We start from the raw sequence: 18,091 nt of genomic DNA on the forward strand, positions 1-18,091 counted from the left end.
AACAAAAACAAATCAGTGACCAATATAGCCACCTTTCTTTGCAAGGACACTCAAAAGCCTGCCATCCATGGATTCTGTCAGTGTTTTGATCTGTTCACCATCAACATTGCGTGCAGCAGCAACCACAGCCTCCCAGACACTGTTCAGAGAGGTGTACTGTTTTCCCTCCTTGTAAATCTCACATTTGATGATGGACCACAGGTTCTCAATGGGGTTCAGATCAGGTGAACAAGGAGGCCATGTCATTAGATTTCCTTCTTTTATACCCTTTCTTGCCAGCCACGCTGTGGAGTACTTGGACGCGTGTGATGGAGCATTGTCCTGCATGAAAATCATGTTTTTCTTGAAGGATGCAGACTTCTTCCTGTACCACTGCTTGAAGAAGGTGTCTTCCAGGAACTGGCAGTAGGACTGGGAGTTGAGCTTGACTCCATCCTCAACCCGAAAAGGCCCCACAAGCTCATCTTTGATGATACCAGCCCAAACCAGTACTCCACCTCCACCTTGCTGGCGTCTGAGTCGGACTGGAGCTCTCTGCCCTTTACCAATCCAGCCACGGGCCCATCCATCTGGCCCATCAAGACTCACTCTCATTTCATCAGTCCATAAAACCTTAGAAAAATCAGTCTTGAGATATTTCTTGGCCCAGTCTTGACGTTTCAGCTTGTGTGTCTTGTTCAGTGGTGGTCGTCTTTCAGCCTTTCTTACCTTGGCCATGTCTCTGAGTATTGCACACCTTGTGCTTTTGGGCACTCCAGTGATGTTGCAGCTCTGAAATATGGCCAAACTGGTGGCAAGTGGCATCGTGGCAGCTGCACGCTTGACTTTTCTCAGTTCATGGGCAGTTATTTTGCACCTTGGTTTTTCCACACGCTTCTTGCGACCCTGTTGACTATTTTGAATGAAACGCTTGATTGTTCGATGATCACGCTTCAGAAGCTTTGCAATTTTAAGAGTGCTGCATCCCTCTGCAAGATATCTCACTATTTTTGACTTTTCTGAGCCTGTCAAGTCCTTCTTTTGACCCATTTTGCCAAAGGAAAGGAAGTTGCCTAATAATTATGCACACCTGATATAGGGTGTTGATGTCATTAGACCACACCCCTTCTCATTACAGAGATGCACATCACCTAATATGCTTAATTGGTAGTAGGCTTTCGAGCCTATACAGCTTGGAGTAAGACAACATGCATAAAGAGGATGATGTGGTCAAAATACTCATTTGCCTAATAATTCTGCACTCCCTGTAGTGAGGAAACAACAGTTGCCAAACTTGCTTCAGTATTGGGCACTGCACCAATATGATGATGCTGTACAATGTGCTTAAATCAAGCACACTCCAGCTACATCACCAAGTTGTTTTTCTTTATTGGTTTCTGCCATTGGAGTATGTGCCTCATACTCCAGACAAGTAACTCTTTGCCCATCATATGACACATCTGTAATGGTGGCTGCTTCTGTAATAGGATAACTGGAGTTTATTTTTGTGAGGTGTGTGTGTTTGGAAGGAACACCATAGGCTTTTGCCCATATCTCCATTAACATGAAATGTGTAACACTGTTGATGAGAGGGTTGATAAGAGGCACAGCTAGCATCACAGGTGCTGTGCAGCCTGGTTAAGTTCACATTTGTATTAGCATTTGCTATACTGCAAGTACATAATTTTAACATTGTGCATTCTGGCCTTTTGTGCGCTCTCTGTACAACACGGTAACCACCATGTCCACATCTCACAGCAGCTTTCTTTGTTGGCTTTTTACTGGTACTTCATGTCCTAAAATCGTACAACAGTAGGCCCCACACCCATCAGTGAACAGCTCTCTTTTCATGGCTTGTCAAAGTTATTACCTTTGCAGTTCTAGCTAAAGCTGCTGGAGTTTAGGGGTAGGCTTTCGGCTGGGGGCAACAAAAGGGCAATAAACTTGGTTTGGGGGGTGGGGGGGGGGGAAGTATTGTATTAAAAGGTTAAGGTTCAGATTAGGGTTAGTATAGACATGTTGACGGAAAGGGTCGGTATTTGTAGGAAGCAGAGTTGCGGCTGTATTCTGCTCCTCCCCCCCCCCCCCACCACACACACACACACACACACAAAGAGAGAGAGAGAGAGAGAGACACACACAATCTCTCTCTTTTTATTTCTCTCTCTTTCTGGTCTGTTTTTGATGCAACATTTCCTGAAGTGCACTGGGTTCCTGATAACCAGGTCCCCAGTGCCAGTGTTCCTTCACCAAAACAAGACACCTGGTCACTTGACCCCCAAGTGGCCAGGCCCTTTAGCACTTCTGTAAGTCCCTAGTAAATGGTAACCCTGGTACCTAGGGCCTAGGTACTGAAGAGGGTCCCTGAGAGCTGCAGCACAGCTTGTGGCACTGTAAGGGATCCAGCACCAACCTCATGTGTACTGCCATTACAGGGTCCATGACAAGGTGCTCTTAAAAGTGAATACACAAAATGGCACACAGCCCGTGTGCCATGTCCCCTAAACACTGCATGTAATATTTGTAAGTCACCCCTGCAGCAGGCCTTACAGCCCTAAGGCAGGGTGCATTATATTACATGTGGGGACATATCTGCAAAAGGAGATATTCCCCTGCTGTGTTCATTCTTTGCCCTAGTAAGTGTACAAGGAAGCCATTTTAAATACATGCATTGAACACTGGTCAATATGAGTTCCTCAGCTACGTGTTGGCTTCACTGAAACTAGGGATGTTTAATATCAAACATCTTGTACTATTAAACTCTGTTGACAGGCATGGTTTTATTAATGCATGCACCCTGAGGCCACCTTAGAGGTGCCCCCTGAAAACCTTCCAACTGCTGGTGGTCTAACTGACTAGTTCTTGCCAGCCTTTCACCAACAGACGAGGTTCTGAACCCAAGGGTGATAGCCTTTGCTTTCTGGAGGTCAGAAACAAAGCCTGCATGTTTAAGGGTGTTCCACACCCCTCCCAACAGGATGACCTGTTAATCTGCTTTTCAAGGCGGAAGCTTCAAAGGATCCCATTTACTTTGGTATGCAGGTCTGGCTCTCCTTAGAGGGAGACAGCGACCCACGCCCTTGCCCCCAGGCCCATTTGGCACAATGACTGGCAGGTAAATTAGCTATGCAGGAGGCATGTTGAATTTGCAGGCTGGACCCGCCTCTGTGGTGACCAGCCTGAAATTAACACAGCTTTAGGAATTCCACCATCTTGTGTGTGATGGATTAGGAACTCTGGGACAGGGTGATGCCCACTCCCCAAAAGTAGTCGTCATCTAGGAGGTGTACTGACCCCAAGGGTAAGTAGCCCATTGGCTACTACCCTTCACTCCCCACTAAATTGAGTATTTAGGGGACCCTCTGATACCAGGAAAACAGAATTTCGCTGGACGCACAAGCAGTGGATAAGAAGCCTGCTGAACTGGAGAACCGAAGAGCATGACTGACTTGGCTCCAACCCTGCTAGCCTGCCTGCTTCACTTGACCCTCTAGGAGCAACTGACCTGTTCTGTTGCGGCAGACTCCCAAGAATCTGGGAGAGCTGCCAGTGCTTCGCAAATTACCAAGAAGAGCTCCCTTGGAGCATAGGAGCTTCTGCCCTGCATCTGCAGGCAACCCAAGAAAGAACTATGAGGACTGGGACCACCAAAAAGATGACGCTGGACAGCACCACTGCACCGAGTCTCCTATACTGAGCTAAAGTGGGCTAATGGTGGCAGCGTGGTTAACAGGCCCTCCAGAGACGAAGCCCCCCTTGAACTTGCCCATTGCGGACTTCCAGACAGCATCTGAAGACTGTTTGCAGATACCCCCTGACCCCCTTACCGCCTCCAGTGACGAAGACCAGATTGTTCATTGCACCTGGACGCTGTGGATGGAGGAGAAGAGGACCACAGGTGTCCCTATGTCCCTGAGACTTGAGACCTGAGCCCACTCGTTAGTTCGGTTGGACTGGACCCCCAGTCCAAGCCTGCAGCCTAATTTTTTGGATCCCCCCTCTACCACTGCCACAGCCGGTGACTGGAGACCCAACTGTCCAATCCACCTCTGCACCAAGATGCCCCAAACTGAGGAGAGCAGGACCACTTGGGTGTCCCTACACCCTAAGCATCGCAAGACTTGAACTCCCCTTGGTGGTTTGCCCGGACTGGACTCTCAGTCCACCCCTGCAGCAACTTAGTGACTGGATGGATCCCCATAGACTTAAACGAGGCACCTGAAGTTGAACTGCATCACTGCACCCTGTTGCCCCAGTGCTGCCCAAGGTGACCTGTTGGTGTCACCTTTGACCTTGGCGCATATTTCCTTAATTCCAGGAGTTGGGTCCTGCACTATACCTGTATTCATTGCTTCTTCTCCCTTCACAGCATAACATTGCTGCATCTAAAAAATGTGTTAAGTCTCAACTTTTGGAAACTCTAAAAATTAAATTACTCAAAGTACTCCCCTGATTCCAGTGATATTGGTATCTCAATTTATATAAAAGTATGTTTTATTTTTTATTTTTTATAAATTAGTGAGATTTCTTTATTTAGTGTGTTTCTTACTGGCTGCCTATGTGTGTCCCTTACATGCTTAGCACTAGCCTCTGATATGCCTATCTGCTCGACCACAAAAAGAGGGCACTGGGGGATGTCATTTGTACCTGTGTGATACCTCTGGGGATTGCTTGAGCTCTTAGCACAGTGTCCCTCTTTTTGGTCCACTATATAAAGAGTGAGCTTTCTATATTTTTAGACTAAGGGATGGTTAAAGTGCCAGAGTTGAATGTTCATGTATATACTAAAGTAAGGGTGCTGATGTAGTTTACAAACTAAATTTGATCCGGTGGTACTGTATTGAGTTTAAGTTATTTGCTTGCCAGAAGAAGTAACTTTATTCGGTATGAAAAAATTCATCCATTACAGCAAAATAATCAACCAATAAATTATTAAAATACAGATAAAAACCATATGTAATAAAAACACCCATCATAAAAATCACAATCCTAAAAACAGAAAAAGAATAAGAAGAAATCATTCTAAAAATTCTACATTTTTTCGCCAAGTAGTAGCTCCCTTCAGGAATGATCCCAGGCCCTTCCATACCAATACATCTGAGGCCATTTGCAGCCACATAAAAGCAGTACGGTATTGCACGAAACCCTTGTTCCTTAGGAGCGGTAATAAAAATCGCATTCTAAATGGTGCATAAAAGACACCGAAAAGTGTAAAATGGATCAAGGTCTGATGGGACACCCTATCACAGGGGCAGGGTCTAAAGCATTTTTCCCCATACTGACCTAAAGGGAAGCACAAATTACTTCTAAGGATCCCCAAGCGAAATCGAGTTATGAGAGACCTTTCCCTCACATCCTTGATTTCTAAGAGATATCGCTCTGGACCCACCCACATCTTTAGCACAATAAAATCCCTGATCGATTTTTTCCGCAGAACCTCCCCCTCTCTCTTAGTCTCCTGGATTCTCAAAAAGTTATCCTTGGCCCATTTCTTATCATAGCTAGTCAGGTCCTTGGGATAGTCAAACAAATCAGGCCGCCCCAGGTCATGTGCCATCTTCCTTATGGGCGACAACCAGGGAATATGCTTTACATTATCGCATGCCACACAATCCCTTCGGATATCCCTATTAAGAGTGGCATGTTCGTTGCTCCAAACTAAGATCCATAGCAGAAGGGGGGCCAGCTGGGTAATGTCCTGTACATACTCAAGCTCGAGTTCCAGGTGTAGGCAAAAACCAGGAATATTTTGTCCAACACCCAGAAGCCTTCTACAAAAACGATTTTCTTCCACCATAAGGGCGCGGGGATCCCTAAACCCCCAAAGTGCCGAACCATACAGGAGGACAGGTAGGCATTTCCGCCTATAGATTTCAAGCATGGATTTGATAGGTTTACTGCCTACCCTAGCCGCAAAGTCAAAGGTTGCACCAACTGTTGCATGAAAAAGCACAATCCTTCTAGCAATACAGGGTTTCCAAGATCCTTTCTCATCAAAAATTACCCCTAAGTATGGGAACTCGTGGACTCTGCTAATAGCTTGATCCCCCACCCTTAGCTCCCCCACCCTACTCATAGGTTTACCGTACACCATAAAATGCGATTTCTTAAAGTTTATCTCCAGTCCCAAAGCTGACATAAAGATAACATAAGCTCTAACTAATTCTCGGAGACCGTTCATCGTGCATATGTCAGCACAGGGATATCAATACCCTTCACCTTCGGGACATCCCTGCAATATTCCATCAGAAAGTCGGACAATCCATTTGTATATAGTAGGAACAAGGTAGGGGCCAAAACACACCCCTGGTGCACGCCCCTTGAAAGCTTAAAGGCCTCCGAGCATTCCCCATTAGGGCCCACCCTCACATTTGCGATTGTCCCTGAATGGAGATATCGGAGAAGCTCTACAATATCCGGATCCAGCCCTGACTGAATTAGCCTTTTCCATAATAAGGATCGGTTCACTTTATCGAAAGCACAGCTAAGGTCCATAAATGCAAGATAAAGGGTACCTTTCCTAGCCTGGGTGTATTTACCGATCATCATTAGTAAATTGAGACATTGTTCTTGCGTGCCGAGGCCTTCCCTGAAGCCATACTGTTCCCGACTTAGAATATCATTTCCTATCATCCAGGCCTCCAGACGACCTAGGATAATTCGTCCCAGAATCTTTGCAGAGGAATCCAAGAGTGATATGGGGCGATAGGACTTAGGATCATTACGATCCCCCTTTTTAAACACTGGAACTATACATGCCAGTCTCCAAGAGGCAGGGATACCCACAGTAACAGCTGCATTGAGGACATTTAGGAGGATGGGTGCCACCAAATGAGGGCTAGCTTTATACATGTCCATCGGGATCGAGTCCGGGCCCGGAGCTTTATTATTCGCGCTACTCTGTATTGCATCAATAACCTCCTGTAGTGAAAACCTGATTGCTAGGTTAGGAGCCGCATCATACACGCTCTCCCGAATATTTCTTAGGGGGGTACCATCAAATATTCCACAGAAATGAGTTACCCAGGCCTCCGGGGCGATATTACAGCCAAGGCCCTCAGAGGTTTCTGTTACAAAGGAGCTTTTATTTACCACCTTCCAGAACAGGCCAGGGTCCTTCAAAGCTGTAGCACGCTCTAACTCTTCCCAAGCTTTATCTTTATATTTTAGCTTACTATCCCTCAGGGCCCTTTTATACCTCATTCTAGCTTCTTTTACGAGAACCCAGTCTCTAGGGTGAGTCTTGGTAGCCATCTTTAAGTTTACCCTTGCATCATAGCAGGCTTTGTCGTACCAGCCACATTTACGTTTGCTAGGGTGGCTGCCAACTGGAAAGAGGCAGTCACTGACTGCTGCATTTACTACTGTTATCGCATCTATAACAGTCATGGGATTTGGCGCTTCTGTCAGGAGTATTTCCATAAATAGGTGCAAGTTTTCCCCCACAACCCTTTTTACTACTTTTTGAGAGTCTACTTGCTTCCACCCAAGCCTCCTACCCTGATTCCTTGTCTCCACCATTACAGGCCTACCTCGTCCCCGTAAACGCTGGACCCCAGGGAGTTTAAAGGACAGTATAGGGGGATTATGATCGCTAAAGCACTCGCCTAACACTTTACCCCCAATCACCAAGCCTCTCATAGGAGGAGAGACAAATCTAATCAATGGTGGATCCAGACCCTCTTCCCACATAGGTTGGAAGTTGATGGGTGCCTACAGCTTCAATATCATAGAAATTTAAGAGGCCCAACTTCCTGAGTTTCTTTAATAGATCTCTGCCTCTAGAGTCCTGCAGACCATGCGCTGAGTAGTCCTCGCGGTCAGGAATAAAGGGATTAACCACAGTGCTTACCCTGCCCAATTTGGCATTAAAATCCCCCGAGATGATGGCACGAAATTCCAATCCCACCTTCTCCATTCTATATTTCATAACCTTAAGAACGGAGAATAAGGCCCCAATTTGGCACCCCACATCCCACACTGCATTATAAAAATTGACCAGTAATATATTAAAATGATTAGAGAAGAGTACCCAAACTAGCAATATACCTTGATGGTTGCAGTTAATTTGAAAGGCACCCACTATCTTTGAGAGGCGAATTAGGGTAACCAGGCCACCTTTTGAGCGACCGCCAAGAGACTGCACAGCTGGAATTGCATATCTGTCATACCCATCCCACACAGACAGACCTTCCGACCAGGTTTCCTGAAGCATGATGACATCATAATTAGCCACACACCCAACCCAAGCTTGGTCTGATAGCTTAGCATCATAGCCCGCAATGTTCCATGAGATAAGATTACACTGTGTGAGCACCTCTTCTTGTACAGCCAGCACCTCAGCGCATTGTCAATCCACCCCTTCCAGGGATAGATTGCTGTTGGTGGTTCTGCTATTTTCCTGCCGGCTTATCTGTCCCAGGGGGAGATTCCTCCCAGAGCCAAGAGACACCCCAGTACTCAGACGCATGTGATCGTAGAAATAGCCCAAAGGGACCATACCCATTTTACTTGTTCTACACACAGGAGGGCGGAAGCTAGAAAGAAGCCTTTTAGTCAAGGCAGGATATCTGACGTTAATGATAATACAGTCATCATTTCCCACCTTATTTTTAGGACCAACCCAGCCAATTCTTCTGGCAAGCAGAATATCCTTAGTCTTTACATGAAAAATCACAATTGTTACTCAGCCAGTGGCCAACCTTATTTATGAGTTGGTTGGTAGACTCAGTTGTCCCAGAAACAAGAGCAGGCACATTCGTCAGGACTACGACATAGGGGGCACATGCTGGGGGGAGATCCAAGCAAGCTGAGGAGGGCCTGGCCATTGGCGGGTTCAAAACATCGATTTCAGACAGCAGTTGACCACCCCCCTTGGCTGTCACAGTAACCGTCTCAGGCTGCCTCATGCAGCTAGACATATTGACGGGCCCCTCTGGCCTTACTGAAAACGGAGCAGTCTCAACACAGGCACCCTGATCCCCTGAATTTACCGGATTCACCAATAGGTAGGGTGATTTACACAAGGGCCCCAATGGTCCTGCAGCTACCTCTGGAAGGAACATCTCCTCCCCGGCGCAGGGATGCTTAGTTGGAGCCATACCATGTCCTCCTTGGCTACCATGCGCACAGATTAGGGATACTGTTTTTTCTATGGCTGATAGTTTTGCCACCACGGGAGCCAAAATCTCCTGTATAATTTCTCGAAATTTGGTCAGTATACCAGTTGCATCACACCCCAGATGCTGGCCAGGTGCAAGGTCGCTGCTCTCATCCTTGGGGTGCTCCAGGAGAGGTGTTTTCGTCTTGGGTATCAGTTTTTTTACGGCTTTCTTTTTCCTTGGAGGGGGACTACATTTTTCCATGGGACAGGCCGGGGGAGAAGATATTAAGTCTTTTACTTCTTCTCGAGGGGCCAAGCCCCCCAGAGTCCACTGTTGACTCCGTTCTCCCAGCCTGGACAGGCTCAGCATCAGCCATACCAGTACCTTTCCCCCCCCACCCGCCCAGGAATTCCACCTCCACAGCCACAGCCTCACAAGAGCTTTTTTCTATTGAGGCGTGGTGCCAATCCTCTAATTCCATGGATAGCCTCCTCTCAGCCAAATCAATCTCCTTTGTAACAACCCCGACTGCTCTTGCAAGAAAGGAGTCTAAAGTGGTGGTACCACAACCCTGTCTGCTACTGCCTCCACCACCCCCCAGAGGACCTGATGAAGGTCCTTTTTTCCTGCCCATTTTTACAATAGACAGACAAGCAACAGGCAAGGCAGACTGATTTAGACTAATTAGGCTTTTTATAGGACCACTAAAACAGAGAGGAGGACTTCAGGTTGCACGTCGTGGGTTAAATAGATTTAGACAGTCAATCCTTGCTGAAAACGGAAGAGGGGTGGCCCAGCCCAGCCTCTTACGGGCGATGACGGGCGCAGGATGGCCCGGGCGCCGCCCGCGCGACTCCCTCGACGGCGGGAGCGTGATGTTCTTTTTAAAGGGCTCCTGCCCCCTAGAAACACGTGACGCCTTCCCTCTGCGGCCAATGCGCTACCCGCGACGGTGGGAGCGCGATGTTCTTTTTAAAGGGCTCCTGCCCCCTAGAAACAAGTGACGCCTTCCCTCTGCGGCCAATGCGCTACCCGCGACGGCGGGAGCGCGATGTTCTTTTTAAAGGGCTCCTGCCCCCTAGAAACAAGTGACGCCTTCCCTCTGCGGCCAATGCGCTACCCGCGACGGCGGGAGCGCGATGTTCTTTTTAAAGGGCTCCTGCCCCCTAGAAACAAGTGACGCCTTCCCTCTGCGGCCAATGCGCTACCCGCGACGGCGGGAGCGCGATGTTCTTTTTAAAGGGCTCCTGCCCCCTAGAAACAAGTGACGCCTTCCCTCTGCGGCCAATGCGCTAAGTTATTTGCTTACTGATAAAAGTAAGAGTTGGGTTAATGGATGCTTCAAGTTTGAGGTAAAAGATTGTGTTAGATTGAGCCTTAGTTTCGGGTTCTAGTTATGGGAAGAGTTAAGGATGTGTTGGAAGGTTCATGGTTTCTGTAAGGCCAAGTGATATAGTTGAGGTTAATGGGTTCCACTGGCAGTAATGGGTAGTGGTTAACGTTCGGTTTATGTAGTATTAAAGGGCACAGGATGTAAAATTCAACATTTGTATCTCCATTTTTTCTATGTTGAACAAAAATATAGTGAATCATGATTTTTTTAACCTGTATAAATTTACCCTCTCCTTTTTTTTTTTTGAAAGGGTCTTTTAAAAAATAAAATCTGTCTGGACCACTGCCTGCTAGTGACTGTCAGAACCCCTTTCAGTGGGCCACGAGGCAAGCCAGGAGTTACTGGACTCAACTCTAGTAGCTGATGCCTTTTACTCCCAATGTCCCGGGTCCTGCCCTACTATGGATTCTGCTCATATGGGCCAAGCCACCCTTTCTGCACCTGACTGAGTTAGGTAGCTTCGGATGAGCAGTTAAGGCTCCTTCGGGGGAAGCGCGGATTCAGATCAGAGAACAAGACTCATAACTTAACCTGCGAGAAGTGTAAACAATAAATCAATGTCCAGTCAAATACTTGTTTTATATGGAAAGAAGTATGTTAACTGTAATTCTACACATGCAAAGGTAAACTACATTCAGGAGCAGTAACACAATCGTCCTTGAGGTCTGGGCTCTAGTAGTTGTGAGGTAATTCTCTGTCCTACTAACTTCAGTGCAACTGTTTTGATGGTTTTTCCTGTTCACTGATGACCACATTCGGGGAATATGAGGCCATATTGAAAGAGTTTTTGCCATTTCGGAAGTTCACTCACAAGAGAATTATGTGGTTGTAGTACCGATGGCAGTAAGTCCCCCGGTGCTCCAACGGGCCAGTTCATGGCTTACCCACATTGGCAGTATGTAACCCTTCAGTGGTGCAGAGAAGTGCTTCAGATCAGCAAAGTCTGGCTGCGCGTGATCACACGTGGCAGTACCCAGCAGGTGCAGGCTCTCTTCACAGTCCTGGTTATTCCCAGTCCAGTGATTGCACGGTAAGTTACACTTTCATTCGCAGGGTGGTGGTTGATCTGCTTGCTCAAATGGAGCTCCGGCAATGTCCTTTGATCCTCAGGCCTCCTTCGGTGCAGTTTGCGGCTCAGATTTGCCTTGGTCACAGCAGGAGTTTCGTGCAATGGCCCAAACCTTTGGCCTCTGCTTCTCTGGCAGCCTCTCCTGGCATACGCGGTTGGCAGCATGCCACTGCAAGTCCAGATGCGCTGACCTGGCGTTGAGGTTTACTATGGCACACGGGGCCATCCACCGCGAGGTGGAGCAGGCATGACACCCTCCATACAACCCTCGCTTCTCAGCGGTCCCACCCGGCACATGAGGGTAGCTGGAGCATTCCTGCACACGGGCTGCAGCCCAGTCAGTACCAGAGCAGATTCTTCACACAGGAAGTCCTCACGATACGGCTCTTCCATGGACCTTGCTACTTCCAATGTTGTCCTTGTCCTCACAGGGCACACTGGTCTTGACGAGCAGGTAGGTGCTGGTGCCTCAGGGCAGGTGGTCTTGGTTTCCCTAGGTGGGGATCCCTCACCCAACAGGAAGACTAGCAGGCCTGAGCCCCCAGTCCTTGTCACAGGAAGAAGTCGTGCACAGCTTCTCACCCTCACACACCCTTTCTAGCTTCTCAGCAGATGACAAAGTTTGGGGTCTCAAACTCCCTCACTTACAGTTCTTTTCCAAACACAAAATGTAATTTGATGTCCGAGTCTTTGAAGTTTTATGTTGGGGTACTGCTTCTTTGAAATGGACATCTTTCCCCCTTTCGTCTTCCTCCTGAAAGATGTCAGAGCAGGCGGGACTCTGAAGATCATTAACCCACAACAAGATTCATGGGAGTGACAAGCGTTCACACCTGGTTGGCAGCCACAGTGATATGCGCATCAAAAGGGTAATCCTGGGCCCCTTCCTTGTGATCTATCATTGAATCAAAGAGCCCATTAAAGTGCTCAGTGTGCCCGGCTCTCCCATCGTCCAATGCATGTCCCTCCCAGCTTACAAGAATGCAGCAGTACCCAAAACTCTCTTGAGGGATTCCTCTAATTATGTTTTCACCAGGCAGTACTGGGCCTCCCAAATGGAACCCAAGGTCCTCCAATGTAATGTACTAATGCAGGCGCACTTGCACTCAGTGTACTTCCACAACACACTTACTGTACAGCTCTGTTTTCCTCGTGCATTATGCCACCAAAAGCATAAATGCATGCAGCAAACGCATTGTCTGCGTGCATTGTTCAGTACTGCAGATTTTCTGTATTGTACCAGTGTGTTATTTTAAAAACACACACTGACAGCATACACAAATTTACCATGTGCGCACCGTACAACATGAATGCAGTGTACTTTTTGCATGAATACATGCACTCAGCATATTTCAATCAGGCATGCACTTTCATATCAACCTGATGTAGGCCGTGGGTGAGTTAAGCACACAGCAGCAGAACTTTTAAAAAGGTGTGTGAACCTGTATGCCTTACTCCAGTGACACAGGGTAAAAAGGACCTGTTCACTACTGATTGCTACACAGTATGCTGCCACCACCGCACTTGGGCTGCATAATGCCTGGTAAAGGCAGTAGCCTCCCATCACTTTGAGCCAGCGCTTTGAGCGATCCTCCCGGTCCAACAAGACCGCAATCTGTGAGACAGGACTGTCATGGCGAACACGCATGATCCGTGTTCATTTCCATTTTGGATTTGTTTTCAGGATAAATAGGATCAACCTTCTGCTCCACACAACAGGCGTTCTTTCTGGGAGTCTTACGAGGGCAATAGTCTTTTTTTTCCATGTTGATGAGGTTTGGGACGTTGCATGTGAATCTTCCTGTGTCATACTCTTAACATGAAATAGTGTAGCTCATCAGCATCACTTAGTTTATTTGTTTTTATTAATTTTAATTTATAAAACAAACTATATTGTGGTTGTAGGAAGCTGGCTCTTTATATAGTATACCAAAAAGAGAGATGCTGTGTAAAGAGTCCAGGTATTGCCATAGAAGTGGACAGGGCTTTCTTGAAAAAAAAGAAATTATAAAAAAAAATCCCAAGTGCTCTGTTTGTGGTGGGGTGGTCGAGCAACTTGGGCTAATCAAAGGGGAGTGTTAAACATTTGCTGCATACACACAGTCAGTAAATGACACTCAATGACGAGATCTACACCAATTTAAATAAAAGAACACTTTTTTTTTTTTTTTTAACTCTGATAACTTTTTGGGGAAATTACTTTTAAGTTAGCAGTTTTAAGTATACAGGAAATACACTTGCATTCACTTTAATGCAGTAATGTCGCATGGGAGAAGAAGCATATAGTGCGAGGGCGTGGCTACCACTTGAGAAGGATGGCCACCTAGCCTGTGATCTCAGCCGTGCATGACAGCAAATTCGGCCAATCCTACCGCCAGAGAGAGCCCACCTATCATGTGGGGATGATTCCTTAATCAACTGACATGCCGTGACCCCGAAAAGCAGTTCAATGCCAACTCAGAGGCAAGGGTGATTGTCTCATAAGCACTGCTCAAAAAACAATCTCGTCCCACATGGTCTGCTGCAGAAGCTCGCCTTACCTCAAAATGGCCGACATGGGGACACCACACTAACTAAAGGATTCTCCTCTGTGCACGGATCTGTCGAGCAGTGACCAAACTCCAGCGCAAGTGTTCCCCTTCCTACCTACTGCATGCCAGATGTATGGTAGGTGTGCTTGCCCATGCTGTCCTGCTCACCTCAAACTGTAGAACAGTCGTCCCTCAATACTGCACCTGACACTGATGGCCACCATTGAAACTCAGTGCTCTTTCTAGCCCAGATCTACTGCACAAATTTTCCATTAAGTAGTATTGCAGGCACTTTTCGACCTAACAGCCAGCTGTGATTCACATCAGTGGTGCACCTCTGGGTCATCTGTGGGTTGATTTGGGACCCCAAACTAATTGGTTATCCACCCCCTCGCCAGTCTCCAGGCACCACTACTGCCAATTTATACACCCAGCCAACCTCGCCAGTAGCCCTAATTCACTTTCAGGAAACCTCACAAGGGAGGACTTACTCCACCAACATGGCTGTCCCGAGGACACATGGGTCGAGGGAGCAAGGGGGGGCTCTAAGGGCCATAACCCTGTGCAAAAGAGGTCTTAGCAGGAGCCTCCCACCCCACACTCCCCTATCAAATCAAAAGCTGATAACCACAAGACATTTGTCTTAATTATGCAGAAACCTGACGTGTGCACACCTTTGCACAGTCCACAAAGACCAACACGGAATCCACGCAAATTGATCTATCCTCCTGGAAACAAATGCTGCTGCCGGGAGGCAGAATTGCTGAAGTGGAAACTCGTATAAGCCTCCTGGAAGACCACAAACACAGCTATGCAAAGGCAATATCAACCACTACTGCGAGATTGGCCCTACTGGAGAAGAACATCACAGAATTAGAGGACAGAAACCGAGGGGTAACCTGCAAGTTTTTGGGCCCCCAGAAGGAACAGAGTGATGCTCCGTCCTATGCCGCATTCATAGAAGAATGGATTTCCCAAGTGCTAGGAAACTTTACAAAAGACTTGGAAATAACACGTTCAGAGTGTCCAACCTCATTGGTAAAAACACTGATGCTCCACAAAGCCCTCACCTTAGACCCCTCCGTACTCACACACCAAGGCTACCCTCATTCAGATAAAGAAGATGCAAAGGATCAAATGGTAAGGTTCTTCATTTGGGATCTCAAAAGACTATTCTGAGGACACTATCAAAAAAAGAAAAGCGTATCTGTCCCAACATCAAACTCTTAAAGACTTAACAATACAGTTCTTCATTGGATCAGCGAGATTGAAGTCAAGTCACAATAGGAAATTTACCATTTTCGAGGATCCCAAGGACTTGAACTCCTTCATTGCAGAAATTCAGGATTTGAAGATGAGCTCCTAACGTCATGTCGGAGTGCTCTACAACTTACTCACTGTTAACTATTACTAACCACTACTAACCAACACCACAAGGACCTCTATCCAAATGTACCCTACTAATCCCATTAAGGTGTACCGCCAAGAAGTGTGACCTGTAACCCAGCCTATCCAATAACTGTTGGTATAACTGACCCCAGTCATTCTCCACGGTCGCACAACATCCAGCCTGCATCTCACACTCCTATAAGACATCACTGCTGATCAACCATACACGCTACTTACATTTGTGGCTGTGCACCTCGAGCTCTGCTCTGTACATTAAATTATAAGTAATGGTTACTCAGTACACTAACCTATAAGCAATGGTTACTCCTGTTTCTGACCTTCATTCACTAATACCCCCATATGGTTTAACTACTCCATTAATAGTTCTTTTTTTCAATCAATTCTGGTTGTGTGCCTAGGAAGCCTACGTTGTAAGTTTGCATAACAGTTACAATCGGTACTCTCGGATAGTTTATTGCTATAGTAGTCTTGGATAGTTTATCCCAGTTACCAGCCATACAATCATCCACTTTTACTAAACACTCACTAATATGCACTCACTTATGGTCATCCGGGTACCATCATCATATAGACACCCCTAGCCATCTTTGTCACATTAACATCGCACTTTGGTTGCAACAAAACCTATTACGTTCTTTCACCCTTGACTCATGGTATACAAACAATGCCCTGTGGGTATAGCCGTACTCATTCTTAATCTCTTTACAGACTACCTTAAGGGCGTGGTCCCCACAGCCCCTTGACTGACTCTAGGCTTGACCTCTTAGGGCCCTCCATTGCCCGTCCTCAGATTAGATTTCTGTAGGTACCACCTCAGGATACCCAGACATATGTTCTTACCTACTATGCTAATTATATGCTATCTACTCCTCCATTTCAGCTTGCTCTCTCTTGCTCCTTCTTCAACCTATTCCCTCTCATCTCCCTACCCCCCACCCTATGCCCTCATTCCCTTAACTCATCTCCCCCCACTCCATTCCTCACCCGCCTACCCTCCCTCCCTCCTACTCCCCCCCTCAGCAATCTGTGACTCTGTGGACATGACCCATTCTGCATCTCTATGCATAACTTAGATACTCTCCCTTTACGTTAAGGGATTAAACCACCCAAAGAAATGCCCAAAAATCCTAGACTACATGCATAAGCTCAAGGGTGGCCTCGTACTCCTACAGTCACCCTCAACTCCAACTCCTCTGGTCTCACTATTATCGCCACAGAAGCAGACCCTGAAGGCAGACAATGGCTCATCACAAAACTCCAGAAAGATAGTACCAATCTTACACTTGTGAATATCTGCACCCCCAATAGTGATAATCCAACTTTTTGGACACACCTCAGCCAAAAAAAATCACTCTTTCTCCCTCAGTGCAGACTCATCATGGGTGGTGACTTTAACCTCCATTGGGATGGTCCACTAGATGAAAACTCCTCTTGCTCTTTTAAACACAAGTCTCACCATCAAATGCTAAATATTTGTACATTCCACAAACTGAAACTCATTTGGAGACTATTCAATCCACAGGCAAGGACTATGCCTTCTCCCACCCCAACAATTCCTTCTCCTCTATTGACTATTTTGATGAAGCTCATATCCCAACTGGTGACCCCAAGGCAAGATAACCCCACCTTAGTGCAGCTCTTCTGGCCACGAGCACACAATCCTATCATTATCCTTCCATACGGCTAAAATCGCAGGAACCTGACACCTCCTGGGATTGAGTGTGCATACTCGAAACAAACCCAGTGCGAAAGGCGTTGGAACCTCCGAGTCTGCTGGCGAAACTTCAGAGGCTGCATAACTGACCCTCGCCACCCCCAACAAGATGGCGCCCACCAGGAATTAGTGTGGCAGCTCTGAGAGGAAGACAGCTGAGCCACTGGACCACCACCATTACTCTACTCCCTGTGTAGCCGTGCAGAGCACAGCACCTGCCTGCAGCAGCGGAAGTGATTTTATCCCTGAACCCACTGACGACAAAGCAGGTACGAGGCTAGGGACCGGCAGATTCACAGAGGGGTGAAGTGAACAATCGGCTGCGTGTCTGGCTTTGCCCCTGGAGCATAAGGGTGCGCGCTAGTGGCGGTGAGCGCAGAGTGGGCTAAAGGACATATAAACTTTAACCTGACCATAGTCTGATTGGTGGGCGGCGTGCAGTGTGCAAAAAGACTGAGAACAGACAATACACAAAGCCATCAAGCCACAGCCATCCAGAACAGTCCTGTGGACACCGGGGGCAGCCTGCTCTCATCTCCGACATCTAGGGAGCCCAGATTACTAGGGCACTTAACGTACTTAACCTTACCTAATAAACTACAAAAGACCAGTAATGAGTTATCCTCTAACTTATTCCCTGGAGCGTGTGGGCGGAAGGTACAATACACTGCACTGATCGATAAAGGTATAATCCGCGGGGCACCCTGAGGCCTGACCAGGCTCTATGTGGACGGGTGCTGTGATGATTGTGTGCATGAGATGCACCCTCTGGGCTGAACGTAACAACATGTGCCCCCTTAAGAGCTGATATTATCTGTATTTGATATGTGCTATCCAAGGCAAGAGGCGACAATTATCTCTGCAGCACTTGGGCCATGCACTTGCGGACTG

The 18,091-nt window shown here is 47.1% G+C and overlaps 1 protein-coding gene across 1 annotated transcript in view; it reads left to right on the forward strand.

The window, feature by feature from the left end:
* Positions 1–18,091, forward strand: part of SMG5 (SMG5 nonsense mediated mRNA decay factor) — a 344,692-nt gene that overhangs the window by 164,730 nt on the left and 161,871 nt on the right. The gene's annotated exons all lie outside the window — the stretch shown is intronic.

This window comes from Pleurodeles waltl, chromosome 12 (assembly GCF_031143425.1).
Source record: "Pleurodeles waltl isolate 20211129_DDA chromosome 12, aPleWal1.hap1.20221129, whole genome shotgun sequence".
Taxonomy (NCBI): domain Eukaryota; kingdom Metazoa; phylum Chordata; class Amphibia; order Caudata; family Salamandridae; genus Pleurodeles; species Pleurodeles waltl.